The sequence below is a fragment of the Scyliorhinus torazame genome, chromosome 4 (genome assembly GCF_047496885.1).
Source record: "Scyliorhinus torazame isolate Kashiwa2021f chromosome 4, sScyTor2.1, whole genome shotgun sequence".
NCBI lineage: Eukaryota > Metazoa > Chordata > Chondrichthyes > Carcharhiniformes > Scyliorhinidae > Scyliorhinus > Scyliorhinus torazame.
Window position 1 is genome coordinate 49,535,785 of NC_092710.1, and position 27,986 is coordinate 49,563,770.

At 42.4% G+C, this 27,986-nt stretch overlaps 7 non-coding genes across 7 annotated transcripts; all 7 read right to left on the reverse strand.

The window, feature by feature from the left end:
- Positions 1-1,551: 1,551 nt before the first annotated feature.
- On the reverse strand, positions 1,552-1,625 carry trnat-agu (transfer RNA threonine (anticodon AGU)). Its single transcript has one exon. It is a non-coding gene; the product is annotated as a tRNA-Thr (tRNA).
- A 3,246-nt stretch (positions 1,626-4,871) lies between these two features.
- On the reverse strand, positions 4,872-4,945 carry trnat-agu (transfer RNA threonine (anticodon AGU)). The gene has a single exon. It is a non-coding gene; the product is annotated as a tRNA-Thr (tRNA).
- A 1,592-nt stretch (positions 4,946-6,537) lies between these two features.
- Positions 6,538-6,611, reverse strand: trnat-agu (transfer RNA threonine (anticodon AGU)). Its single transcript has one exon. It is a non-coding gene; the product is annotated as a tRNA-Thr (tRNA).
- Positions 6,612-9,868: 3,257 nt separating this feature from the next.
- On the reverse strand, positions 9,869-9,942 carry trnat-agu (transfer RNA threonine (anticodon AGU)). Its single transcript has one exon. It is a non-coding gene; the product is annotated as a tRNA-Thr (tRNA).
- Positions 9,943-15,343: 5,401 nt separating this feature from the next.
- trnat-agu (transfer RNA threonine (anticodon AGU)) lies at positions 15,344-15,417 on the reverse strand. Its single transcript has one exon. It is a non-coding gene; the product is annotated as a tRNA-Thr (tRNA).
- A 3,227-nt stretch (positions 15,418-18,644) lies between these two features.
- trnat-agu (transfer RNA threonine (anticodon AGU)) lies at positions 18,645-18,718 on the reverse strand. The gene has a single exon. It is a non-coding gene; the product is annotated as a tRNA-Thr (tRNA).
- Positions 18,719-27,619: 8,901 nt separating this feature from the next.
- On the reverse strand, positions 27,620-27,693 carry trnat-agu (transfer RNA threonine (anticodon AGU)). The gene has a single exon. It is a non-coding gene; the product is annotated as a tRNA-Thr (tRNA).
- Positions 27,694-27,986: the final 293 nt, after the last annotated feature.

Consider the following 27,986-nt stretch of genomic DNA (forward strand, 5'->3'; position numbering starts at 1 on the left):
TCTGACACACAGATGAGCCAACACGGTTGCATATGGTACAACGCTATTTTATTTAAACTTACTATTTACAGTTTGGTCTTTGCACTCTGCACGTGGGGGTTCCCTGCTTGTGATGTTTTAACAGCTCTTTCTTGTTCCCTTCTCCCCAGACCTACTGACCACCAGGTGCCGTGCTCGTGCTTTTTATGTGGTTGGTGTTCTTGTCTGTGATTGGTTGTGGTGTTGTGTACTCTGATTTGCCTGTTAGTGTGTCCATCATGATGTGTGTGTTTGAGTATCATGACACATGGCTGTTGCACTTTAGCAAAGGTGATATTGTCACCGCTCTTCCATTTTCCCTGACCCGTTCTGCATTCTTCATTCTTCTTTTTTGTTGTTCATTGGGAAGCAAACGTCTTGAGCCAAAGTAAGAGCCCTGATCGGGACTTGAACGCTGGACCCTCATATTAAAATTCTGAAGCTCGACCGAATGACCTACCAAGGCCTAATCTTTGCTGGTTCTCATAAGTTACTTCAAAGTCTCATGAGGGATGTTTTGAATTTCCTTCTTTGGTGATGCAGCCTCTCCAGCTCATTTTACTCGCAGGCATAGCAGCCGCCTCCGTTTGGCGTCCTTTCACAAATTCTTCAGCTTGCACCAACTACTCGCTTCTTACCAGTGACTTGTGATGTGACATCAGTTGTTACCCCCGGACCTGCACTGTCACTTCAAGGCTTTGAAGATTACGTTTAATTCGGTGAAATATAAGTGGGAAGCTACAAAGACACAGATTGTATTGTGAGAGAGAGTAAAGGGTGTCATCTGGTGTTTGTTGTGGCAGAGTGTGAATGCAAGTAAGGTTAACCGGTCAAGTTGCAAAGTGTAAAATCTCAAAGTTTTTGGGTGGGAATAGATTTGTCAGCACCAAATCTTAATGCAAAACGGACCGCTATTTCTCCCGCCCGAATTGTTCTTGCTAACGTACAGCAACAGAAATTGTTCAATATAAAAGCAAATTGCTGCGGATGTGAAATCTCAAAGAAAAAGGGGAAAAGATGGAAAATCTCAGCGGTTCTGGCGGCATCTGGGAAGAGAGAACTGAGCAATTTTTTCGACTCAGGGTGACTCTTCGGCAGAGCAAATCAGTTAATCATTCAATCGTTACACTCTGTTGTCGTTGCTATACTTTTAAAATGTTCCTCCAGGTTTTCTTGAGGGAAATCCTATTATGCATTCAAAGGAATATACCGCGGATGCTGCAAATCTGCAAGAGAAATTAAAAGTGAGAGGATAAAATCTTTAAAATTCTGAGGTTATCCGTGGTGCCAGATACAGAGTTAAAGTTTCAAATGCGCGTGATCCTTCTACAAGGCTGAAGAGAGGAGGAAATGCGATGGTGTAAGTGAGCAAAATTGAAGATGAGCGGAAAATGTGAGTTTAAAGGTTTGAAAAAATTGCTTCAGCACACAAGGAAAAGCAAGCTTTAAGGTGCGCGTTGCAGGGATTGCGCCAACATTTTCTGCATTTACCATGAAATGTCTGGCATTATTCCAGCTGTTAATTTCCATTGAAGGCACTGCTGAGATTTGAACTCAGGATCTCCTGTTTACTAGACAGGCGCTTTAACCATCTAAGCCACAGCACCAGCATGCAAGCTTAGTGTGCAAGTTTAGAACAGATTTCACTCATTTTGATTCAACATCAGTTTTCCTGACATCTCATACGGGCCTTCCGAGTGCAAATTAAAATATTCATTGGCACGAGTCTTTGAAACTGTAAACTTGCATTTATTACTGGAAATGCTGGATTTGTAGCAGTTCTGCATGGGATAAGTAAACAAACAGGAAATGATTGGCCGAACTGGGAAGTGAGTGAACATGACTAGAAATCTATTGTGGTTTAATACAGGACAATGTCAGGAGAGAGTTTTAACATGAACTGAAAATGAAGCAAACTTCTAGACAATTCTCCATGGCTGTTGCACTTTAGCAAAGATGATATTGTCACCGCTCTTCCATTTTCCTTGACCCGTTCTGCATTCTTTCTTTGTCTTTTTTGTTGTTCATTGGGAAGCAAACATCTTGAGCCAAAGTAAGAGCCCTGATAGGAACTTGAACGCTGGACCCTCATATTAAAAGTCTGAAGCTCTACCGAATGAGCTACCAAGGCCTAATCTTTGCCGGTTCTCATAATTTACTTCAACGTCTCATGAGGGATGTTTTGAATTTGCTTCTTTGGTGATGCAGCCTCTCCAGCTCATTTTACTCGCAGGCACAGCAGCAGCCTCCGTTTGGCTTCCTGTCACAAATTCTTCAGTTTGCACCAACTACTCGCTTCTTACCAGTGACTTGTGATGTGACATCAGTTGTTACCCCCGGACCTGCACTGTCACTTCAAGGCTTTGAAGATTACGTTTAATTCGGTGAAATATAAGTGGAAAGCTACAAATACATAGATTGTATTGTGAGAGAGAGTAAAGGGTGTCATCTGGTGTTTGTTGTGGCAGAGTGTGAATGCAAGTAAGGTTAACCGGTCAAGTTGTAAAGTGTCAAAATCTCAAAGTTTTTGGGTGGAAATAGATTTGTCAGCGCCAAATCTTCATGCAAAACGGACCGCTATTTCTCCCGCCCGAATTGTTCTTGCTAACGTACAGCAACAGAAATTGTTCAATATAAAAGCAAATTATTGCGGATGTGAAATCTCAAAGAAAAAGGGGAAAAGATGGAAAATCTCAGCGGTTCTGGCGGCATCTGGGAAGTGAGAACTGGGCAATTTTTTCGACAAATGGGTCACTATTCGGCAGAGCAAATCAGTTAATCATTCAATCGTTACACTCTGTTGTCGTTGCTATACTTTTAAAATGTTCCTCCAGTTTTTCTTGAGGTAAATCCTATTATGCATTCAAAGGAAAATACCGCGGATGCTGCAAATCTGCAAGAGAAACTAAAAGTGAGAGGATAAAATCTTTAAAAATCTGAGGATATCCGTGGTGCCAGACACAGAATTAAAGTTTGAAATGCGCGATATCCTTCTACAAGGCTGAAGCGAGGAGGAAATGCGATGGTGTAGGTGAGCAAAATTGAAGATGAGCGGAAAATGTGAGTTTAAAGGTTTGAAAAAATTGCTTCAGCTCACAAGGGAATGCAAGCTTTAAGGTTCGCGTTGCAGGGATTGTGCCAACATTTTCTGCATTCACCATGGAATGTTAAGCATCACTCCAGCTGTTAATTTCCATTAAAGGCACTGCTGAGATTTGAACTCATGATCTCCTGGTTACTAGACAGGCACTTTAACCATCTAAGCCACAGCACCAGCATGCAAGCTTAACCTGCAAGTTTAGAACAGATTTCAATCATTTTGATTCAACATCAGTTTTCTTGCCATCTCATACGGGCCTTCCGAGTGCATATTAAAACATTCTTTGGAACTGTAAAATTGCATTTATTACTGGAAATGCTGGATTTGTAGCAGTTCTGCATGGGATTAGTAAACAAACAGGAAATGATTGGTCGAACTGGGAAGTGAGTGAACATGACCAGAAATCTATTGTGGTATAATACAGGACAATGTCAGGAGAGAATTTTAACATTAACTGAAAATGATGCAAACTTCTTGACAATTCTCCATGGCTGTTGCTCTTTAGCAAAGATCATATTGTCACCGTTCTTCCATTTTCCCTGACCCGTTCTGCGTTCTTTATTCTTCTTTTTTGTTGTTCATTGGGAAGCAAACATCTTGAGCCAAAGTAAGAGCCCTCATAGGGACTTGAACGCTGGACCCTCATAATAAAAGTATGAAGCTCTACCGAATGAGCTACCAAGGCCCAATCTTTGCTGGTTCTCATAATTTACTTCAACGTCTCATGAGGGATGTTTTGAATTTCCTTCTTTGGTGATGCAGCCTCTCCAGCTCATTTTACTCGCAGGCATAGCAGCAGCCTCCGTTTGGCTTCCTTTCACAAATTCTTCAGCTTGCACCAACTACTCGCTTCTTACCAGTGACTTGTGATGTGACAACAGTTGTTACCCCCGGTCCTGCACTGTCACTTCAAGGCTTTGAAGATTCCGTTTAATTCGGTGAAATAGAAGTGGGAAGCTACAAAGAAACAGATTGTATTGTGAGAGAGAGTAAAGGGTGTCATCTGGTGTTTGTTGTGGCAGAGTGTGAATGCAAGTAAGGTTAACCAGTCAAGTTGCAAAGTGTCAAAATCTCAAAGTTTTTGGGTGGGAATAGATTTGTCAGCACCAAATCTTCATGCAAAACGGACCGCTATTTCTCCCGCCCGAATTGTTTTTGCTAACGTACAGCAACAGAAATTGTTCAATATTAAAGCAAATTACTGCGGATGTGAAATCTAAAAGAAAAAGGAGAAAAGATGGAAAATCTCAGCGGTTCTGGCGGCATCTGGGAAGAGAGAACTGAGCAATCTTTTCGACTCAGGGTGACTCTTCGGCAGAGCAAATCAGTTCATCATTCAATCGTTACACTCTGTTGTCGTTGCTATACTTTTAAAATGTTCCTCCAGGTTTTCTTGAGGGAAATCCTATTATGCATTCAAAGGAAAATACCGCGGATGCTGCAAATCTGCAAGAGAAACTAAAAGTGAGAGGATAAAATCTTTAAAATTCTGAGGTTATCCGTGGTGCCAGACACAGAGTTAAAGTTTCAAATGCGCGATATCCTTCTACAAGGCTGAAGCGAGGAGAAAATGCGATGGTGTAGGTGAGCAAAATTGAAGATGAGCGGAAAATGTGAGTTTAAAGGTTTGAAAAAATTGCTTCAGCACACAAGGAAAAGCGAGCTTTAAGGTTCGCTTTGCAGGGATGGTGCCAACATTTTCTGCATTTACCATGAAATGTCAGGCATTATTCCAGCTGTTAATTTCCATTGAAGGCACTGCTGAGATTTGAACTCAGGATCTCCTGTTTACTAGACAGGCGCTTTAACCATCTAAGCCACAGCACCAGCATGCAAGCTTAGCGTGCAAGTTTAGAATAGATTTCAATCATTTTGATTCAACATCAGTTTTCCTGACATCTCATAAGGGCCTTCCGAGTGCAAATTAAAATATTCATTGGCACTAGTCTTTGAAACGGTAAAATTGCATTTATTACTGGAAATGCTGGATTTGTTGCAGTTCTGCATGGGATTAGTAAACAAACAGGAAATGATTGGTCGAACTGGGAAGTGAGTGAACATGACCAGAAATCTATTGTGGTATAATGCAGGACAATGTCAGGAGAGAATTTTAACATGAACTGAAAATGAAGCAAACTTCTAGACAATTCTCCATGGCTGTTGCACTTTAGCAAAGATGATATTGTCACCGTTCTTCCATTTTCCCTGACCCGTTCTGCATTCTTTATTCTTCTTTTTTGTTGTTCATGGGGAAGCAAACGTCTTGAGCCAAAGTAAGAGCCCTGATAGGGACTTGAACGCTGGACCCTCATAATAAAAGTATGAAGCTCTACCGAATGAGCTACCAAGGCCCAATCTTTGCTGGTTCTCATAATTTACTTCAACGTCTCATGAGGGATGTTTTGAATTTCCTTCTTTGGTGATGCAGCCTCTCCAGCTCATTTTACTCGCAGGCATAGCAGCAGCCTCCGTTTGGCTTCCTTTCACAAATTCTTCAGCTTGCACCAACTACTCGCTTCTTACCAGTGACTTGTGATGTGACATCAGTTGTTACCCCCGGACCTGCACTGTCACTTCAAGGCTTTGAAGGTTACGTTTAATTCGGTGAAATATAAGTGGGAAGCTACAAAGACACAGATTGTATTGTGAGAGAGAGTAAAGGGTGTCATCTGGTGTTTGTTGTGGCAGAGTGTGAATGCAAGTAAGGTTAACCAGTCAAGTTGCAAAGTGTCAAAATCTCAACGTTTTTGGGTGGGAATAGATTTGTCAGCACCAAATCTTCATGCAAAACGAACCGCTATTTCTCCCGCCCGAATTGTTTTTGCTAACGTACAGCAACAGAAATTGTTCAATATTAAAGCAAATTACTGCGGATGTGAAATCTCAAAGAAAAAGGGGAAAAGATGGAAAATCTCAGCGGTTCTGGCGGCATCTGGGAAGAGAGAACTGAGCAATCTTTTCGACTCAGGGTGACTCTTCGGCAGAGCAAATCAGTTAATCATTCAATCGTTACACTCTGTTGTCGTTGCTATACTTTTAAAATGTTCCTCCAGGTTTTCTTGAGGGAAATCCTATTATGCATTCAAAGGAAAATACCGCGGTTGCTGCAAATCTGCAAGAGAAACTAAAAGTGAGAGGATAAAATCTATAAAATTCTGAGGTTATCCGTGGTGCCAGACACAGAATTAAAGTTTCAAATGCGCGATATCCTTCTACAAGGCTGAAGCGAGGAGGAAATGCGATGGTGTAGGTGAGCAAAATTGAAGATGAGCGGAAAAAGTGAGTTTAAAGGTTTGAAAAAATTGCTTCAGCACACATGGGAAAGCAAGCTTTAAGGTTCGCGTTGCAGGGATTGCGCCAACATTTTCTGCATTGACCATGAAATGTTGAGCATCACTCCAGCTGTTAATTTCCATTGAAGGCACTGCTGAGATTTGAACTCAGGATCTCCTATTTACTAGACAGGCACTTTAACCATCTAAGCCACAGCACCAGCATGCAAGCTTAGCGTGCAAGTTTAGAACAGATTTCAATCATTTTGATTCAACATCAGTTTTCCTGACATCTCATTCGGGCCTTCCGAGTGCAAATTAAAATATTCATTGGAACTGGTCTTTGAAACTGTAAAATTGCATTTATTACTGGAAATGCTGGATTTGTAGCAGTTCTGCATGGGATAAGTAAACAAACAGGAAATGATTGGTCGAACTGGGAAGTGAGTGAACATGACCAGAAATCTATTGTGGTATCATACAGGACAATGTCAGGAGAGAATTTTAACATGAACTGAAAATGAAGCAAAGTTCTAGACAATTCTCATTGGCTGTTGCACTTTAGCAAAGATGATATTGTCACCGTTCTTCCATTTTCCCTGACCCGTTCTGCATTCTTTATTCTTCTTTTTTGTTGTTCATTGGGAAGCAAACGTCTTGAGCCAAAGTAAGAGCCCTGATAGGGACTTGAACGCTGGACCCTCATAATAAAAGTATGAAGCTCTACCGAATGAGCTACCAAGGCCCAATCTTTGCTGGTTCTCATAATTTACTTCAACGTCTCATGAGGGATGTTTTGAATTTCCTTCTTTGGTGATGCAGCCTCTCCAGCTCATTTTACTCGCAGGCATAGCAGCAGCCTCCGTTTGGCTTCCTTTCACAAATTCTTCAGCTTGCACCAACTACTCGCTTCTCACCAGTGACTCGTGATGTGACAACAGTTGTTACCCCCGGACCTGCACTGTCACTTCAAGGCTTTGAAGGTTACGTTTAATTCGGTGAAATATAAGTGGGAAGCTACAAAGACACAGAGTGTATTGTGAGAGAGAGTAAAGGGTGTCATCTGGTGTTTGTTGTGGCAGAGTGTGAATGCAAGTAAGGTTAACCAGTCAAGTTGCAAAGTGTCAAAATCTCAACGTTTTTGGGTGGGAATAGATTTGTCAGCACCAAATCTTCATGCAAAACGAACCGCTATTTCTCCCGCCCGAATTGTTTTTGCTAACGTACAGCAACAGAAATTGTTCAATATAAAAGCAAATTACTGCGGATGTGAAATCTCAAAGAAAAAGGGGAAAAGATGGAAAATCTCAGCGGTTCTGGCGGCATCTGGGAAGAGAGAACTGAGCAATCTTTTCGACTCAGGGTGACTCTTCGGCAGAGCAAATCAGTTAATCATTCAATTGTTACACTCTGTTGTCGTTGCTATGCTTTTAAAATGTTCCTCCAGGTTTTCTTGAGGTAAATCCTATTCTGCATTCAAAGGAAAATACCGCGGATGCTGCAAATCTGCAAGAGAAACTAAAAGTGAGAGGATAAAATCTTTAAAATTCCGAGGTTATCCGTGGTGCCAGACACAGAGTTAAAGTTTCAAATGCGCGATATCCTTCTACAAGGCTGAAGCGAGGAGGAAATGCGATGGTGTAGGTGAGCAAAATTGAAGATGAGCGGAAAAAGTGAGTTTAAAGGTTTGAAAAAATTGTTTCGGCACACATGGGAAAGCAAGCTTTAAGGTTCGCGTTGCAGGGATTGCGCCAACATTTTCTGCATTGACCATGAAATGTTGAGCATAACTCCAGCTGTTAATTTCCATTGAAGGCACTGCTGAGATTTTAACTCAGGATCTCCTGTTTACAAGTCAGGCACTTTAACCATCTAAGCCACAGCACCAGCATGCAAGCTTAGCGTGCAAGTTTAGAACAGATTTCAATCATTTTGATTCAACATCAGTTTTCCTGACATCTCATTCGGGCCTTCCGAGTGCAAATTATAATATTCATTGGAACTGGTCTTTGAAACTGTAAAATTGCATTTATTACTGGAAATGCTGGATTTGTAGCAGTTCTGCATGGGATAAGTAAACAAACAGGAAATGATTGGTCGAACTGGGAAGTGAGTGAACATGACCAGAAATCTATTGTGGTATAATACAGGACAATGTCAGGAGAGAATTTTAACATGAACTGAAAATGAAGCAAACTTCTAGACAATTCTCCATGGCTGTTGCACTTTAGCAAAGATGATATTGTCACCGTTCTTCCATTTTCCCTGACCCGTTCTGCATTCTTTATTCTTCTTTTTTGTTGTTCATTGGGAAGCAAACGTCTTGAGCCAAAGTAAGAGCCCTGATAGGGACTTGAACGCTGGACCCTCATAATAAAAGTATGAAGCTCTACCGAATGAGCTACCAAGGCCTAATCTTTGCTGGTTCTCTAAGTCACTTCAAAGTCTCATGAGGGATGTTTTGAATTTCCTTCTTTGGTGATGCAGCCTCTCCAGCTCATTTTACTCGCAGGCAGAGCAGCAGCCTCCGTTTGGCTTCCTTTCACAAATTCTTCAGCTTGCACCAACTACTCGCTTCTTACCAGTGACTTGTGATGTGACATCAGTTGTTACCCCCGGACCTGCACTGTCACTTCAAGGCTTTGAAGATTACGTTTAATTCGGTGAAAAATAAGTGGGAAGCTACAAAGACACAGATTGTATTGTGAGAGAGAGTAAAGGGTGTCATCTGGTGTTTGTTGTGGCAGAGTGTGAATGCAAGTAAGGTTAACCGGTCAAGTTGCAAAGTGTCAAAATCTCAAAGTTTTTGGGTGGAAATAGATTTGTCAGCACCAAATCTTCATGCAAAACGGACCGCTATTTCTCCCGCCCGAATTGTTCTTGCTAACGTACAGCAACAGAAATTGTTCAATATAAAAGCAAATTGCTGCGGATGTGAAATCTCAAAGAAAAAGGGGAAAAGATGGAAAATCTCAGCGGTTCTGGCGGCATCTGGGAAGAGAGAACTGAGCAATTTTTTCGACTCAGGGTGACTCTTCGGCAGAGCAAATCAGTTAATCATTCAATCGTTACACTCTGTTGTCGTTGCTATGCTTTTAAAATGTTCCTCCAGGTTTTCTTGAGGTAAATCCTATTATGCATTCAAAGGAAAATACCGCGGATGCTGCAAATCTGCAAGAGAAACTAAAAGTGAGAGGATAAAATCTTTAAAATTCTGAGGTTATCCGTGGTGCCAGACACAGAGTTAAAGTTTCAAATGCGCGATATCCTTCTACAAGGCTGAAGCGAGGAGGAAATGCGATGGTGTAGGTGAGCAAAATTGAAGATGAGCGAAAAATGTTAGTTTAAAGGTTTGAAAAAATTGCTTCAGCACACAAGGGAATGCAAGCTTTAAGGTTTGCGTTGCATGGATTGCACCAACAGTTTCTGCATTCACCATGAAATGTTCAGCATCACTCCAGCTGTTAATTTCCATTGAAAGCACTGCTGAGATTTGAACTCAGGATCTCCTGTTTACTAGACAGGCGCTTTAACCATCTAAGCCACAGCACCAGAATGCAAGCTTAGCGTGCAAGTTAGGTTGGTAGGTCATGCCTCACAAACCTTATTAAGTCCTTGAGAAGGTGACTGAACAGGTAGACGAGGGTAGAGCAGTTGATGTGGTGTATATGGATTTCAGCAAAGCGTTTGATAAGGTTCCCCACGGTAGGCTATTGCAAAAAATACGGAGGCTGGGGATTTAGGGTGATTTAGAGATGTGGATCAGAAATTGGCTAGCTGAAAGAAGACAGAGGGTGGTGGTTGATGGGAAATGTTCAGAATGGAGTACAGTCACAAGTGGAGTACCACAAGGATCTGTTCTGGGGCCGTTGCTGTTTGTCATTTTTATCAATGACCTAGAGGAAGGCGCAGAAGGGCGGGTGAGTAAATTTGCAGACGATACTAAAGTCGGTGGTGTTGTCGATAGCGTGGAAGGATGTAGCAGGTTACAGAGGGATATAGATAAGCTGCAGAGCTGGGCTGAGAGGTGGCAAATGGAGTTTAATGAAGAGAAGTGTGAGGTGATTCACTTTGGAAGGAATAACAGGAATGCGGAATATTTGGCTCATGGTAAAGTTCTTGAAAGTGTGGATGAGCAGAGGGATCTTGGTGTCCATGTACATAGATCCCTGAAAGTTGCCACCCAGGTTGATAGGGTTGTGAAGAAGGCCTATGGAGTGTTGGCCTTTATTGGTAGAGGGATTGAGTTCCGGAGTCGGGAGGTCATGTTGCAGCTGTACAGAACTCTGGTACGGCCGCATTTGGAGTATTGCGTACAGTTCTGGTCACCGCATTATAGGAAGGACGTGGAGGCTTTGGAGCGGGTGCAGAGGAGATTTACCAGGATGTTGCCTGGTATGGAGGGAAAATCTTATGAGGAAAGGCTGATGGACTTGAGGTTGTTTTCGTTGGAGAGAAGAAGGTTAAGAGGAGACTTAATAGAGGCATACAAAATGATCAGGGGGTTGGATAGGGTGGACAGTGAGAGCCTTCTCCCGCGGATGGATATGGCTGGCACGAGGGGACATAACTTTAAACTGAGGGTGTGGTAGTATGTATTGGGGGTCATGTGGGACTGGAAGCCCTAATGTCATTGGCTGACAGATCCCGGGTCCTGGTTGGCCGTTGACCTCATACTCCGCCCTGAAGGCGAAGTATAAGAAGCCGGTGCCTTCCCCCGCAGGCCAGTTTACTATCGGGCTGCTGGGGAACAGACACGCTTAATAAAGCCTCATCGACTTCACTCTATTTGTCTCACGGAGTCTTTGTGCGCCACAGAGGGGTAATAGATATAGGACAGAGGTCAGAGGTAGGTTCTTTACGCAAAGAGTAGTGAGGCTGTGGAATGCCCTATCTGCTACAGTAGTGAACTCGCCAACATTGAGGGCATTTAAAGGTTTATTGGATAAACATATGGATGATAATGGCATAGTGTAGGTTAGATGGCTTTTGTTTCGGTGCAACATCGTGGGCCGAAGGGCCTGTACTGCGCTGTATTGTTCTATGTTCTATGTTCTAAGTTTAGAACAGATTTCAATCATTTTGTTTCAACATCAGTTTTCCTGACATCTCATACGGGCCTTCCGAGTGCAAATTAAAATATTCATTGGCACTGGTCTTTGAAACTGTAAAATTGCATTTATTACTGGAAATGCTAGATTTGTATGTAGCAGTTCTGCATGGGATAAGTAAACAAACAGGAAATGATTGGTCGAACTGGGAAGTGAGTGAACATGACCAGAAATCTATTGTGGTATAATACAGGACAATGTCAGGAGAGAATTTTAACATGAACTGAAAATGAAGCAAACTTCTTGACAATTCTCCATGGCTGTTGCAGTTTAGGAAAGATGATATTGTCACCGCTCTTCCATTTTCCCTGACCCGTTCTGCATTCTTTATTCTTCTTTTTTGTTGTTCATTGGGAAGCAAACATCTTGAGCCAAAGTAAGAGCCCTGATAGGGACTTAAACGCTGGACCCTCATAATAAAAGTCTGAAGCTCTACCGAATGAGCTACCAAGCCTAATCTTTGCTGGTTCTCAGAATTTACTTCAACTTCTCATGAGGGATGTTTTGAATTTCCTTCTTTGGTGATGCAGCCTCTCCAGCTCATTTTACTCGCAGGCACAGCAGAAGCCTCCGTTTGGCTTCCTTTCACAAATTCTTAAGCTTGCACCAACTACTCGCTTCTTACCAGTCACTTGTGATGTGACAACAGCTGTCACCCCCGGACCTGCACTGTCACTTCAAGGCTTTGAAGATTACGTTTAATTCGGTGAAATATAAGTGGGAAGCTACAAAGACACAGATTGTATTGTGAGAGAGAGTAAAGGGTGTCATCTGGTGTTTGTTGTGGCAGAGTGTGAATGCAAGTAAGGTAAACCGGTCATGTTGCAAAGTGTCAAAATCTCAAGGTTTTTGGGTGGGAATAGATTTGTCAGCACCAAATCTTCATGCAAAACGGACCGCTATTTCTCCCGCCCGAATTGTTCTTGCTAACGTACAGCAACAGAAATTGTTCAATATAAAAGCAAATTACTGCGGATGTGAAATCTCAAAGAAAAAGGGGAAAAGATGGAAAATCTCAGCGGTTCTGGCGGCATCTGTGAAGAGAGAACTGAGCAATTTTTTCGACTCAGGGTCACTCTTCGGCAGAGCAAATCAGTTAATCATTCAATCGTTACACTCTGTTGTCGTTGCTATACTTTTAAAATGTTCCTCCAGGTTTTCTTGAGGTAAATCCTATTATGCATTCAAAGGAAAATACCGCAGATGCTGCAAATCTGCAAGAGAAACTAAAAGTGAGAGGATAAAATCTTTAAAAATCTGAGGATTGGTGCAGACACAGAGTTAAAGTTTCAAATGCGCGTGATCCTTCTACAAGGCTGAAGCGAGGGTGAAATGCGATGGTGTTGGTGAGCAAAATTGAAGATGAGCGGAAAAATAGAGTTAAAAGGTTTGAAAAAAGTGCTTCAGCACACAAGGGAAAGCGAGCTTTAAGGTTCGCGTTGCAGGGATTGTGTCAACATTTACTGCATTCACCATGAAATGTTGAGCATCACTCCAGCTGTTAATTTCCATTGAAGGTACTGCTGCGATTTGAACTCAGGATCTCTTGTTTACTAGACAGGCGCTTTAACTATCTAAGCCACAGCACCAGCATGCAAGGTTAGCGTGCAAGTTTAGAACAGATTTCAATCATTTTGATTCAACATCAGTTTTCCTGACATCTCATACGGGCCTTCCGAGTGCAAATTAAAATATTCATTGGCAATGGCCTTTGAAAGTGTAAAATTGCATTTATTACTGGAAATGCTGGATTTGTAGCAGTTCTGCATGGGATAAGTAAGCAAACAGGAAATGATTGGTCGAACTGGGAAGTGAGTGAACATGACCAGAAATCTATTGTGGTATAATACAGGACAATGTCAGGAGAGAATTTTAACATGAACTCAAAATGTAGCAAACTGCTTGACAATTCTCCATGGCTGTTGCACTTTAGCAAAGATGATATTGTCACCGTTCTTCCATTTTCTTGAGTATAAGAATTGGCAAGTTTGAGTATAAGAATTGGCAAGTTTGAGTATAAGAATTGGCAAGTCATGTTGCAGCTGTATAGAACCTTAGTTAGGCCACACTTGGAGTATAGTGTTCAATTCTGGTCACCACACTACCAGAAGGATGTGGAGGCTTTAGAGAGGGTGCAGAAGAGATTTACCAGAATGTTGCCTGGTATGGAGGGCATAAGCTATGACGAGCGATTGAATAAACTCGGTTTGTTCTCACTGGAACGAAGGAGGTTGAGGGGCGACCTGATAGAGCTATACAAAATTATGAGGGGCATAGACAGAGTGGATAGTCAGAGGCTTTTCCCCAGGGTAGAGGGGTCAATTACTAGGGGGCATAGGTTTAAGGTGAGAGGGGCAAGGTTTAGAGGAGATGTACGAGGCAAGTTTTTTACGCAGAGGGTAGTGGGTGCCTGGAACTCACTACCGGAGGAGGTAGTGGAAGCAGGGACGATAGGGACATTTAAGGGGCATCTTGACAAATATATGAATAGGATGGGAATAGAAGGATACGGACCCAGGAAGTGTAGAAGATTGTAGTTTAGTCGGGCAGTATGGTCGGCACGGGCTTGGAGGGCCGAAGGGCCTGTTCCTGTGCTGTACATTTCTTTGTTCTTTGTTTGTTCTTTCCCTGACCCGTTCTGCATTCTTTATTCTTCTTTTTTGTTGTTCATTGGTAAGCAAACGCCTTGAGCCAAAGTAAGAGCCCTGATAGGGACATGAACACTGGCGCCTCAGATTAAAAGTCCGAAGCTCTACCTAATGAGCTACAAAGGCCTAATCTTTGCTTGTTCTCATAAGTTACTTCAAAGTCTCAAGAGGGATGTTTTGAATTTCCTTCTTTGGTGATGCAGCCTCTCCAGCTCATTTTAATCACAGGCATGGCAGCAGCCTCCGTTTGGCTTCCTTTCACAAATTATTCAGCTTGCACCAACTACTCGCTTCTTACCAGTGACTTGTGATGTGACATCAGTTGTTACCCCCGGACCTGCACTGTCACTTCAATGCTTTGAAGATTACGTTTAATTCGGTGAAATATAAGTGGGAAGCTACAAAGACACAGATTGTATTGTGAGAGAGAGTAAAGGGTGTCATCTGGTGTTTGTTGTGGCAGAGTGTGACTGCAAGTAAGGTTAACCAGTCAAGTTGCAAAGTGTCAAAATCTCAAAGTTTTTGGGTGGGAATAGATTTGTCAGCACCAAATCTTCATGCAAAACGGACCGCTATTTCTCCCGCCCGAATTGTTCTTGCTAACGTACAGCAACAGAAATTGTTCAATATAAAAGCAAATTACTGCGGATGTGAAATCTCAAAGAAAAAGGGGAAAAGATGGAAAATCTCAGCGGTTCTGGCGGCATCTGGGAAGAGAGAACTGAGCAATTTTTTGAAGTCAGGGTGACTCTTAGGCAGAGCAAATCAGTTAATCATTCAATCGTTACACTCTGTTGTCGTTGCTATACTTTTAAAATGTTCCTCCAGGTTTTCTTGAGGTAAATCCTATTCTGGACTCAAAGGAAAATGCCGCGGATGCTGCAAATCTGCCAGAGAAACTAAAAGTGAGAGGATAAAATCTTTAAAATTCTGAGGTTATCCGTGGTGCCAGACACAGAGTTAAAGTTTCAAATGCGTGATATCCTTCTACAAGGCTGAAGCGAGGAGGGAATGCGATGGTGTAGGTGAGCAAAATTGAAGATGAGCGGAAAATGTGAGTTTAAAGGTTTGAAAAAATTGCTTTAGCACACATGGGAATGCAAGCTTTGAGGTTCGCGTTGCGGGGATTGTGTCAACATTTTCTGCATTTACCATGAAATGTTCAGCATCACTCCAGCCGTTAATTTCCATTGAAGGCACTGCTGAGATTCAAACTCAGAATCTCCTGTATACTAGACAGGCACTTTAACCATCTAAGCCACAGCACCAGCATGCAAGCTCAGCGGGCAAGTTTACAACAGATTTCAATCATTTTGATTCAACATCAGTTTTCTTGCCATCTCATACAGGCCTTCCGAGTGCATATTAAAACATTCTTTGGAACTGTAAAATTGCATTTATTACTGGAAATGCTGGATTTGTAGCAGTTCTGCATGGGATTAGGAAACAAACAGGAAATGATTGGTCGAACTGGGAAGTGAGTGAACATGACCAGAAATCTATTGTGGTATAATACAGGACAATGTCAGGAGAGAATTTTAACATGAACTGAAAATGATGCAAACTGCTTGACAATTCTCCATGGCTGTTGCACTTTAGCAAAGATGATATTGTCACCGTTCTTCCATTTCCCTGACCCGTTCTGCATTCTTTATTCTTCTTTTTGTTGTTCATTGGGAAGCAAACGTCTTGAGCCAAAGTAAGAGCCCTGATAGGGACTTGAACGCTGGACCCTCATAATAAAAGTATGAAGCTCTACCGAATGAGCTACCAAGGCCTAATCTTTGCTGGTTCTCATAATTTACTTCAACGTCTCATGAGGGATGTTTTGAATTTCCTTCTTTGGTGATGCAGCCTCTCCAGCTCATTTTACTCGCTTGCAGTGCAGCAGCCTCCATTTGGCTTCCTTTCACAAATTCTTAAGCTTGCACCAACTACTCGCTTCTTACCAGTCACTTGTGATGTGACATCAGTTGTTACCCCCGGACCTGCACTGTCACTTCAAGGCTTTGAAGGTTACGTTTAATTCGGTGAAATATAAGTGGGAAGCTACAAAGACACAGATTGTATTGTGAGAGAGAGTAAACGGTGTCATCTGGCGTTTGTTGTGGCAGAGTGTGAATGCAAGTAAGGTTAACCGGTCATGTTGCAAAGTGTCAAAATCTCAAGGTTTTTGGGTGGGAATAGATTTGTCAGCACCAAATCTTCATGCAAACGGACCGATATTTCTCCCGCCCGAATTGTTCTTGCTAACGTACAGCAGTAGAAATTGTTCAATATAAAAGCAAATTACTGCGGATGTGAAATCTCAAAGAAAAAGGGGAAAAGATAGAAAATCTCAGCGGTTCTGGCGGCATCTGGGAAGAGAGAACTGAGCAATTTTTTCGACTCAGGGTCACTCTTCGGCAGAGCAAATCAGTTAATCATTCAATCGTTACACTCTGTTGTCGTTGCTATACTTTTAAAATGTTCCTCCAGGTTTTCTTGAGGTAAATCCTATTATGCATTCAAAGGAAAATACCGCAGATGCTGTAAATCTGCAAGAGAAACTAAAAGTGAGAGGATAAAATCTTTAAAATTCTGAGGTTATCCGTGGTGCCAGACACAGAGTTAAAGTTTCAAATGCGCGATATCCTTCTACAAGGCTGAAGCGAGTAGGAAATGCGATGGTGTAGGTGAGCAAAATTGAAGATGAGTGGAAAATGTGAGTTTAAAGGTTTGAAAAAATTGCTTCAGCACACAAGGGAAAACGAGCTTTAAGGTTGGCGTTGCAGGAATTGTGCCAACATTTTCTGCATTCACCATGAAATGTTCAGCATTACTCCAGCCGTGAATTTCCATTGAAGGCACTGCTGAGATTCAAACTCAGAATCTCCTGTTTACTAGACAATCGCTTTAACCATCTAAGCCACAGCACCAGCATGCAAGCTCAGCGTGCAAGTTTACAACAGATTTCAATCATTTTGATTCAACATCAGTTTTCTTGCCATCTCATACGGGCCTTCCGAGTGCATATTAAAACATTCTTTGGAACTGTAAAATTGCATTTATTACTGGAAATGCTGGATTTGTAGCAGTTCTGCATGGGATTAGGAAACAAACAGGAAATGATTGGTCGAACTGGGAAGTGAGTGAACATGACCAGAAATCTATTGTGGTATAATACAGGACAATGTCAGGAGAGAATTTTAACATTAACTGAAAATGATGCAAACTTCTAGACAATTCTCCATGGCTGTTGCTCTTTAGCAAAGATGATATTGTCACCGTTCTTCCATTTCCCTGACCCGTTCTGCATTCTTTATTCTTCTTTTTGTTATTCATTGGGAAGCAAACATCTTGAGCCAAAGTAAGAGTCCTGATAGGGCCTTGAACGCTGGACCCTCATAATAAAAGTATGAAGCTCTACCGAATGAGCTACCAAGGCCCAATCTTTGCTGGTTCTCATAATTTACTTCAACGTCTCATGAGGGATGTTTTGAATTTCCTTCTTTGGTGATGCAGCCTCTCCAGCTCATTTTACTCGCAGGCACAGCAGCAGCCTCCGTTTGGCTTCCTTTCACAAATTCTTCAGCTTGCACCAACTACTCGCTTCTCACCAGTGACTTGTGATGTGACATCAGTTGTTACCCCCGGACCTGCACTGTCACTTCAAGGCTTTGAAGGTTACGTTTAATTCGGTGAAATATAAGTGGGAAGCTACAAAGACACAGATTGTATTGTGAGAGAGAGTAAACGGTGTCATCTGGCGTTTGTTGTGGCAGAGTGTGAATGCAAGTAAGGTTAACCGGTCAAGTTGCAAAGTGTCAAAATCTCAAAGTTTTTGGGTGGGAATAGATTTGTCAGCACCAAATCTTCATGCAAAACGGACCGCTATTTCTCCCGCCCGAATTGTTTTTGCTAACGTACAGCAACAGAAATTGTTCAGTATAAAAGCAAATTACTGCGGATGTGAAATCTCAAAGAAAAAGGGGAAAAGATGGAAAATCTCAGCGGTTCTGGCGGCATCTGGGAAGAGAGAACTGAGCAATCTTTTCGACTCAGGGTGACTCTTCGGCAGAGCAAATCAGTTAATCATTCAATCGTTACACTCTGTTGTCGTTGCTATACTTTAAAAATGTTCCTCCAGGTTTTCTTGAGGGAAATCCTATTATGCATTCAAAGGAAAATACCGCGGATGCTGCAAATCTGCAAGAGAAACTAAAAGTGAGAGGATAAAATCTTTAAAATTCTGAGGTTATCCGTGGTGCCAGACACAGAGTTAAAGTTTCAAATGCGCGATATCCTTCTACAAGGCTGAAGCGAGGAGGAAATGCGATGGTGTAGGTGAGCAAAATTGAAGATGAGCAGAAAATGTGAGTTTAAAGGTTTGAAAAAATTGCTTCAGCACACATGGGATTGCAAGCTTTAAGGTTCGCGTTGCAGGGATGGTGCCAACATTTTCTGCATTTACCATGAAATGTCAGGCATTATTCCAGCTGTTAATTTCCATTGAAGGCACTGCTGAGATTTGAACTCAGGATCTCCTGTTTACTAGACAGGCACTTTAACCATCTAAGCCACAGCACCAGCATGCAAGCTTAGCGTGCAAGTTTAGAAAAGATTTCAATCATTTTGATTCAACATCATTTTTCCTGACATCTCATTCGGGCCTTCCGAGTGCAAATTAAAATATTCATTGGCACTAGTCTTTGAAACTGTAAAATTGCATTTATTACTGGAAATGCTGGATTTGTAGCAGTTCTGCATGGGATTAGTAAACAAACAGGAAATGATTGGTCGAACTGGGAAGTTAGTGAACATGACCAGAAATCTATTGTGGTATAATGCAGGACAATGTCAGGAGAGAATTTTAACATGAACTGAAAATGAAGCAAACTTCTAGACAATTCTCCATGGCTGTTGCACTTTAGCAAAGATGATATTGTCACCGTTCTTCCATTTTCCCTGACCCGTTCTGCATTCTTTATTCTTCTTTTTTGTTGTTCATGGGGAAGCAAACGTCTTGAGCCAAAGTACGAGCCCTGATAGGGACTTGAACGCTGGACCCTCATAATAAAAGTATGAAGCTCTACCGAATGAGCTACCAAGGCCTAATCTTTGCTGGTTCTCATAATTTACTTCAACGTCTCATGAGGGATGTTTTGAATTTCCTTCTTTGGTGATGCAGCCTCTCCAGCTCATTTTACTCGCAGGCACAGCAGCAGCCTCCGTTTGGCTTCCTTTCACAAATTCTTCAGCTTGCACCAACTACTCGCTTCTTACCAGTGACTTGTAATGTGACATCAGTTGTTACCCCCGGACCTGCACTGTCACTTCAAGGCTTTGAAGATTACGTTTAATTCGGTGAAATAGAAGTGGGAAGCTACAAAGACACAGATTGTATTGTGAGAGAGAGTAAAGGGTGTCATCTGGTGTTTGTTGTGGCAGAGAGTGAATGCAAGTAAGGTTAACCGGTCAAGTTGCAAAGTGTCAAAATCTCAAAGTTTTTGGGTGGAAATAGATTTGTCAGCACCAAATCTTCATGCAAAACGCACCGCTATTTCTCCCGCCCGAATTGTTCTTGCTAACGTACAGCAACAGAAATTGTTCAATATAAAAGCAAATTGCTGCGGATGTGAAATCTCAAAGAAAAAGGGGAAAAGATGGAAAATCTCAGCGGTTCTGGCAGCATCTGGGAAGAGTGAACTGAGCAATTTTTTCGACTCAGGGTTACTCTTCGGCAGAGCAAATCAGTTAATCATTCAATCGTTACACTCTGTTGTCGTTGCTATACTTTTAAAATGTTCCTCCAGGTTTTCTTGAGGTAAATCCTATTATGCATTCAAAGGAAAATACCGCGGATGCTGCAAATCTGCAAGAGAAACTAAAAGTTAGAGGAGAAAATCTTTAAAATTCTGAGGTTATCCGTGGTGCCAGACACAGAGTTAAAGTTTCAAATGCGCGATATCCTTCTACAAAGCTGAAGCGAGGAGGAAATGCGATGGTGTAGGTGAGCAAAATTGAAGATGAGCGGAAAATGTGAGTTGAAAGGTTTGAAAAAATTGCTTCAGCACACCAGGAAAAGCGAGCTTTAAGGTTCGCGTTGCGGGGATTGTGCCAACATTTTCTGCATTTACCATGAAATGTTCAGCATCACTCCAGCTGTTAATTTCCATTGAAGGCACTGCTGAGATTTGAACTCAAGATCTCCTGTTTACGAGACTGGCGCTTTAACCATCTAAGCCACAGCACCAGCATGCAAGATTAGTGTGCAAGTTTAGAACAGATTTCAATCATTTTGATTCAACATCAGTTTTCTTGCCATCTCATACAGGCCTTCCGAGTGCATATTAAAACATTCTTTGGAACTGTAAAATTGCATTTATTACTGGAAATGCTGGATTTGTAGCAGTTCTGCATGGGATTAGTAAACAAACAGGAAATGATTGGTCGAACTGGGAAGTGAGTGAACATGACCAGAAATCTATTGTGGTTTAATACAGGACAATGTCAGGAGAGAGTTTTAAAATGAACTGAAAATGTAGCAAACTTCTTGACAATTCTCCATGGCTGTTGCTCGTTAGCAAAGATTATATTTTCACCGCTGTTCCATTTTCCTTGACCCGTTCTGCATTCTTTCTTCGTCTTTTCTGTTGTTCATTGGGAAGCAAACATCTTGAGCCAAAGTAAGAGCCCTGATAGGAACTTGAACGCTGGACCCTCATAATAAAAGTATGAAGCTCTACCGAATGAGCTACCAAGGCCCAATCTTTGCTGGTTCTCATAATTTACTTCAACGTCTCATGAGGGATGTTTTGAATTTCCTTCTTTGGTGATGCATCCTCTCCAGCTCATTTTACTCGCAGGCAGAGCAGCAGCCTCCGTTGGGCTTCCTTTCACAAATTCTTCAGCTTGCACCAACTACTCGCTTCTTACCAGTGACTTGTGATGTGACAACAGTTGTTACCCCCGGTCCTGCACTGTCACTTCAAGGCTTTGAAGATTACGTTTAATTCGGTGAAATATAAGTGGGAAGCTACAAAGACACAGATTGTATTGTGAGAGAGAGTAAAGGGTGTCATCTGGTGTTTGTTGTGGCAGAGTGTGAATGCAAGTAAGGTTAACCGGTCAAGTTGCAAAGTGTCAAAATCTCAAAGTTTTTGGTTGGGAATAGATTTGTCAGCACCAAATCTTCATGCAAAACGGACCGCTATTTCTCCCGCCCGAATTGTTCTTGCTAACGTACAGCAACAGAAATTGTTCAATATTAAAGCAAATTACTGCGGATGTGAAATCTCAAAGAAAAAGGGGAAGAGATGGAAATTCTCAGCGGTTCTGGCGGCATCTGGGAAGAGAGAACTGAGCACTTTTTTCGACTCCGGGTGACTCTTCAACAGAGCAAATCAGTTAATCTTTCAATCGTTACACTCTGTTGTCGTTGCTATACTTTTCAAAAGTTCCTCCAGGTTTTCTTGAGGTAAATCCTATTATGCATTCAAAGGAAAATACCGCGGATGCTGCAAATCTGCAAGAGAAACTAAAAGTGAGAGGATAAAATCTTTAAAATTCTGAGGTTATCCGTGGTGCCAGACACAGAGTTAAAGTTTCAAATGCGCGATATCCTTCTACAAGGCTGAAGCGAGGAGGAAATGCGATGGTGTAGGTGAGCAAAATTGAAGATGAGCGGAAAATGTGAGTTTAAAGGTTTGAAAAAATTGCTTCAGCACACAAGGTAAAACAAGCTTTAAGGTTCGCGTTGCAGGGTTTGCGCCAACATTTTCTGCATTTACCATGAAATGTTCAGCATCACTCCAGCTGTTAATTTCCATTGAAGGCACTGCTGAGATTTGAACTCAGGATCTCCTGTTTACTGGACAGGCACATGCACCATCTAAGCCACAGCACCCGCATGCAAGCTTAGCATGCAAGTTTAGAACAGATTTCAATCATTTTGATTCAACATCAGTTTTCCTGACATCTCATACGGGCCTTTCGAGTGCAAATTAAAATATTCATTGGCACTAGTCTTTGAAACTGTAAAATTGCATTTATTACTGGAAATGCTGAATTTGTAGCAGTTCTGCATGGGATAAGTAAATAAACTTAGGTGGATTGGCCATGATAAATTGCCCATAGTGTCCAAAATTGCCCTTAGAGTGTTGGGTGGGGTTACTGGGTTATGGGCATAGGGTGAGGTGTTCACCTTGGGTAGGGTGCTCTTCCCAAGAGCCGGTGCAGACTCGATAGGCCGAATGGCCTCCTTCTGCACTGTAAATTCTATGATAATCTATGAAACAGGAAATGCTTGGTCGAATTGGGAAGTGAGTGAACATGACCAGAAATCTATTGTGGTACAATATAGGACAATGTCAGGAGAGAATTTTAACATGAACTGAAAATGTAGCAAACTTCTTGACAATTCTCCATGGCTGTTGCACTTTAGCAAAGATGATATTGTCACCGTTCTTCCATTTTCCCTGACCCGTTCTGCATTCTTTATTCTTCTTTTTTGTTGTTCATTGGGAAGCAAACGTCTTGAGCCAAAGTAAGAGCCCTGATCGGCACTTGAACGCTGGACCCTCATATTAAAATTCTGAAGCTCTAACGAATGAGCTACCAAGGCCCAATCTTTGCTGGTTCTCATAAGTTACTTCAACATCTCATGAGGGATGTTTTGAATTTCCTTCTTTGGTGATGCAGCCTCTCCAGCTCATTTTACTCGCAGGCAGAGCTGCAGCCTCCGTTTGGCTTCCTTTCACAAAGTCTTCAGCTTGCACCAACTACTCGCTTCTTACCAGTGACTTGTGATGTGACATCAGTTGTTACCCCCGGACCTGCACTGTCACGTCAAGGCTTTGAAGATTACGTTTAATTCGGTGAAATATAAGTGGGAAGCTACAAAGACACAGATTGTATTGTGAGAGAGAGTAAAGGGTGTCATCTGGTGTTTGTTGTGGCAGAGTGTGAATGCAAGTAAGGTTAACCGGTCAAGTTGCAAAGTGTCAAAATCTCAAAGTTTTTGGGTGGAAATAGATTTGTCAGCACCAAACCTTCATGCAAAACGGACCGCTATTTCTCCCGCCCGAATTGTTCTTGCTAACGTACAGCAACAGAAATTGTTCAATATAAAAGCAAATTACTGCGGATGTGAAATCTCTAAAAAAAAGGGGAAAAGTTGGAAAATCTCAGCGGTTCTGGCAGCATCTGTGAGATTAATAGAAACTTAAAGAAGATCATGGACACCATTTTAAAAAGTGTCAATCTGGAGATGATAGTTGATTTTGCTAATACTTATGTGTATGTAAAAGAAAAAAAACTTGTTAAAAGAAAAATTGTTAAGATAAAGAAATAATTAAGTTGTAAATGTTATACAAGTTTGTGTTAAGCAAATTGTAAATTTAGTTCTGAGTTGAGATCAGAGCTAAGCTTGCAAGTTGCAGTAATTCAATTTGAATTTTCAAACATTTTTAAGTTTTTAAAAAAAAAGAGAGCAAATAGAGAAAAGAAGGACACAGATCTTGAATGCGTTGAATAGCACATTTCAAAGGCCCATAAATCTTTCTGTTACCTTAGACCTAAAACCTAGGAAGATTGACGAGCCAGAGGAATTTCTGGAGCGTTTTAATGAAATCTACCGCGGGCAGTCAGGCGATTTGCTGTATCGAAATGGTCAGAATTCCCCTCGATACTGTGCTATGTTAATGCATTGCCTACCACCTTCTGTGGTTACTGCTGTGAAATGTAATAACATGAATTGGACAGAGAACGACCCTTCCCAGATGGCAAGGGCAGTCAGATTTTACTGGAAGGAGGGTGTAGGCCAAGAAGGAGGCTCAGTTACAAAGGTTAAGACTGAGTATGTAATGAAAAAGGATGATCTGCGACCCCAACAAGCGGCAGAAATGGTAGTTTACCGGCAGGAGCTCCAATATAGTGACTTTGGGTGGGTGTATCAGCGAAGAGGAGGATGAGACAACAGTGCTATATTTCTATCACCCCCCCAGTGGTGGACGTTAGATGTTGAACAGTCACTGCATCACGTTACCCTGGCCTATGACAGAACTGGACGAAACAGGGAGTTGGAGGACAAATACCGGCCATTACTTGAGACCGAATGGCCAGTCAAGGTTACAGCCACAGTCACGGGAAAAGAAGGTACAGCCGATTTTGTTACAATATCACCACATTTACGGCCACAGTCAGCTTCGGTAAGCCCTCATATTACACGTCAGGTCCATGACCAGTACCATGCCAGGGATATGGGGCGAATGGTCAGCATCTTACCGCAGCTCGTCAGAATAGGTATGAGATATACCTTTTGAACAATCCACGTCTCACATTTAAATACTGTACCACTATCAATCCAGCCTGTTTTCTTAGTGGTCCCCCTGTCCATGAAGACGCACCTGGCCACGACTGTTTAGCCTTGATTCAGGAAACTACCACAATAAGGGGCGATTTGAGTGACATTTCGTCAGAACAACCTGACATGATTATGTGTGGTCAAATATCCCACCGGGGTTTAGTTAATGACCTACTGCAGGCCCTCCTTATGCCCGCGCAGATTTCCGTTATTAAATGCGCTGCCCACACGAATGGTACAACCCCAGTTGACGTTGGTAATGAACGAGCAGATCGTGCAGCGCGCACAGCCGCACAAATTCAGCAAGTGATGGTGCCTAAAATGTTAAGTCAGACTAAACGATCTACTATGAATATGTCTGCTTCTGACAAGCGAATGCCAACCATCCAAGACGTCATAAGGTTACAGGAGGACGCTCCTGAGAGTGATAAACAAATGTGGAAACGGTTAGGTTGTACATATGATTCTGTTTCCTCTTTTTGGACCACGCCTGCACATCAGACTTGTATGTCTGATGCGCTGGCTTTATGGGTCATTGAATGTGTACACTTTGCAACTCATTGTGGGGCTCGAGGGACTAGTGATTTGTTGCTGGACACTTGGTGGCACCCTAAAATGCAGGGGTTGGCCCAAAGTATCAGTAATCGGTGTTTGATTTGTCAGCAATATAACACCGGAAAAGGTATCCCTTGTGGGAAGGGGCAAACCCCGTTGCCCAGTGGTCCCTTTGAGACGCTCCAAATGGATTACATTGAGTTGGAAAGGTGTCAATGTTACAAATATGTTTTGGTCATTGTGGATGTGTTCAGCAGATGGGTCGAGGCGTATCCGACTATCTATAGTAAAGCTGCTCCTGTGGTTAAAGTCTTGATGAGGGAAATCATTCCCCGGTATGGTATACCAGCTCAGTTAAGTTCTGATAATGGGCCTCATTTTATTGGACAAATTAACAAGGAGTTTTGCTCCCAGTTGGGCATACGCCAGCGGTTACACTGTGCTTACAGACCGCAGGCGGCCGGGTTGGTTGAGAGACACAATCATACCCTCAAAACTAAATTGGCTAAATTAAGAGCAGATACGGGACTGACATGGCTTAAGTTGCTCCCCGTTGCCCTCTTCCAGCTGCGGGTTACACCTGCGGGACCGGCCCGGCTCTCTCCCGCCGAGATTCTTTATGGCAGTCCTCTTAGAACTCCTTGGAGCCTGCAGGTTCCCAGACGGGTTCAGTTTCATCAGATGACTGAAGAAATGACCACCTATGTTCTAGCCCTTACGCAAGTGCTCAAGGAACTCCATGGCCAAGTCCGCGCGGCTCACCAGCCATTGCCCCAGTACCTAGCTCACTTTCAGTCCAGCCCGGTAGTTATGTCATGGTCAAAAAATTGGACTAGGAAGGGGTCGGAGCCGCGATGGGACGGGCCCTTCCAAGTTCTCCTTACCACCCCCACAGCAGTTAAAGTGGAGGGGCGAAGTGCTTGGGTCCACCTACATCACTGTAAATTGAGTCCATCTCCACTACTGTAAAAGGTCGGATACTAACCTGCCTCCCTTCTCCAGTGCTATTTTACAGGTGTGGAGCATGATGGAGTGGCTACGCATCGTCTGTCTGATATTTGGCCTCACTTCGCTTGGTGTGTTATTGGCGATGGATATGGAAAAGGGGAATATTATGTATCTGTGTAGCCCCAACCAATCTACAAGGATACATCACCTATGCAAAGGTGATGTTCTTCGCTGCCCCCATATACGAGGACATGGTATCAACTCATGGAAGGTCATCAAAGTTAAGGAGAATGCAGGAGTCATGAAGCAGCTGCACCGGTCCCGGCGATGGGAAGGGAACATTATATGGACATTGCCTTGTTTTTGGAATACATGTAAATTTGATTTTGGATGTGTTAAAAGTGGTACAATAAAGGTAAAATCAGGCTGTCAGAAGAGTGTAGGAAGAGACCATGAGAAAGAGAAAGGGACTAGAGAGAGGACGGGGCGTGTGAGAAGGGAAGTACAGCTAGAACGTAGGTTACCGGGAGATACACTTAAGTTAGTTAAAGGCCAAACTGAGGAAAACCCGGGTAGTAAACCTTGGGAGCCCTCGGGGCAATAACCAAGGAGTTGTCTCAGCTACGGTTGTTTGCAATGCAGAACCGGTATGCTCTTGACTATCTTCTGGCCCGTGAGGGTGGGGTATGCGCCATAGTACAGGGCAAGTGTATCATGGGTGTTCAGGACTTGACCGCTAACATTACTAAATTTATGGATCGCATACGGGATCACTTGGACGGGATGCAGGATCCTGACTCTTGGGGTAACTGGGGGTTTGGAGGATGGAAGGACTGGTTGATAAATATGGCCATGTATCTAGTGGTAGCTATCGGCTGCATCTTTGTGGGCCTAGCCATCCTTAAATGTGTGATGGGTAGAATGCGGGGTGCACTAGATCAGATCTATTCAAAAAGTTTTTGGGTGGAAATAGATTTGTCAGCACCAAATCTTCATGCAAAACGGACCGCTATTTCTCCCGTCCGAATTGTTCTTGCTAACGTACAGCAACAGAAATTGTTCAATATTAAAGCAAATTACTGCGGATGTGAAATCTCAAAGAAAAAGGGGAAAAGATGGAAAATCTCAGTGGTTCTGGCTGCATCTGGGAAGAGAGAACTGAGCAATTTTTTCGACTCAGGGTGACTGTTCGGCAGAGCAAATCAGTTAATCATTCAATCGTTACACTCTGTTGTCGTTGCTATACTTTTAAAATGTTCCTCCAGGTTTTCTTGAGGTAAATCCTATTATGCATTCAAAGGAAAATACCGCGGATGCTGCAAATCTGCAAGAGAAACTAAAAGTGAGAGGATAAAATCTTTAAAATTCTGAGGTTATCCGTGGTGCCAGACACAGAGTTAAAGTTTCAAATGCGCGATATCCTTCTACAAGGCTGAAGCGAGGAGGAAATGCGATGGTGTAGGTGAGCAAAATTGAAGATGAGCGGAAAATGTGAGTTTAAAGGTTTGAAAAAATAGCTTCAGCACACAAGGGAATGCAAGCTGCGTTGTAGTGATTGTCGCAACATTTTCTGCATTCACCATGAAATGTTGAGCATCACTCCAGCTGTTAATTTCCATTGAAGGCACTGCTGAGAGTTGAACTCAGGATCTCCTGTTTACTAGACAGGCGCTTTAACCATCTAAGCCACAGCACCAGCATGCAAGCTTAGCGTGCAAGTTTAGAACAGATTTCAATCATTTTGATTCAACATCAGTTTTCCTGACATCTCATACGGGCCTTCCGAGTGCAAATTAAAATATTCATTGGCACTAGTCTTTGAAACTGTAAAATTGCATTTATTACTGGAAATGCTGGATTTGTAGCAGTTCTGCATGGGATAAGTAAACAAACAGGAAATGATTGGTCGAACTGGGAAGTGAGTGAACATGACCAGAAATCTATTGTGGTATAATACAGGACAATGTTAGGAGAGAATTTTAACATGAA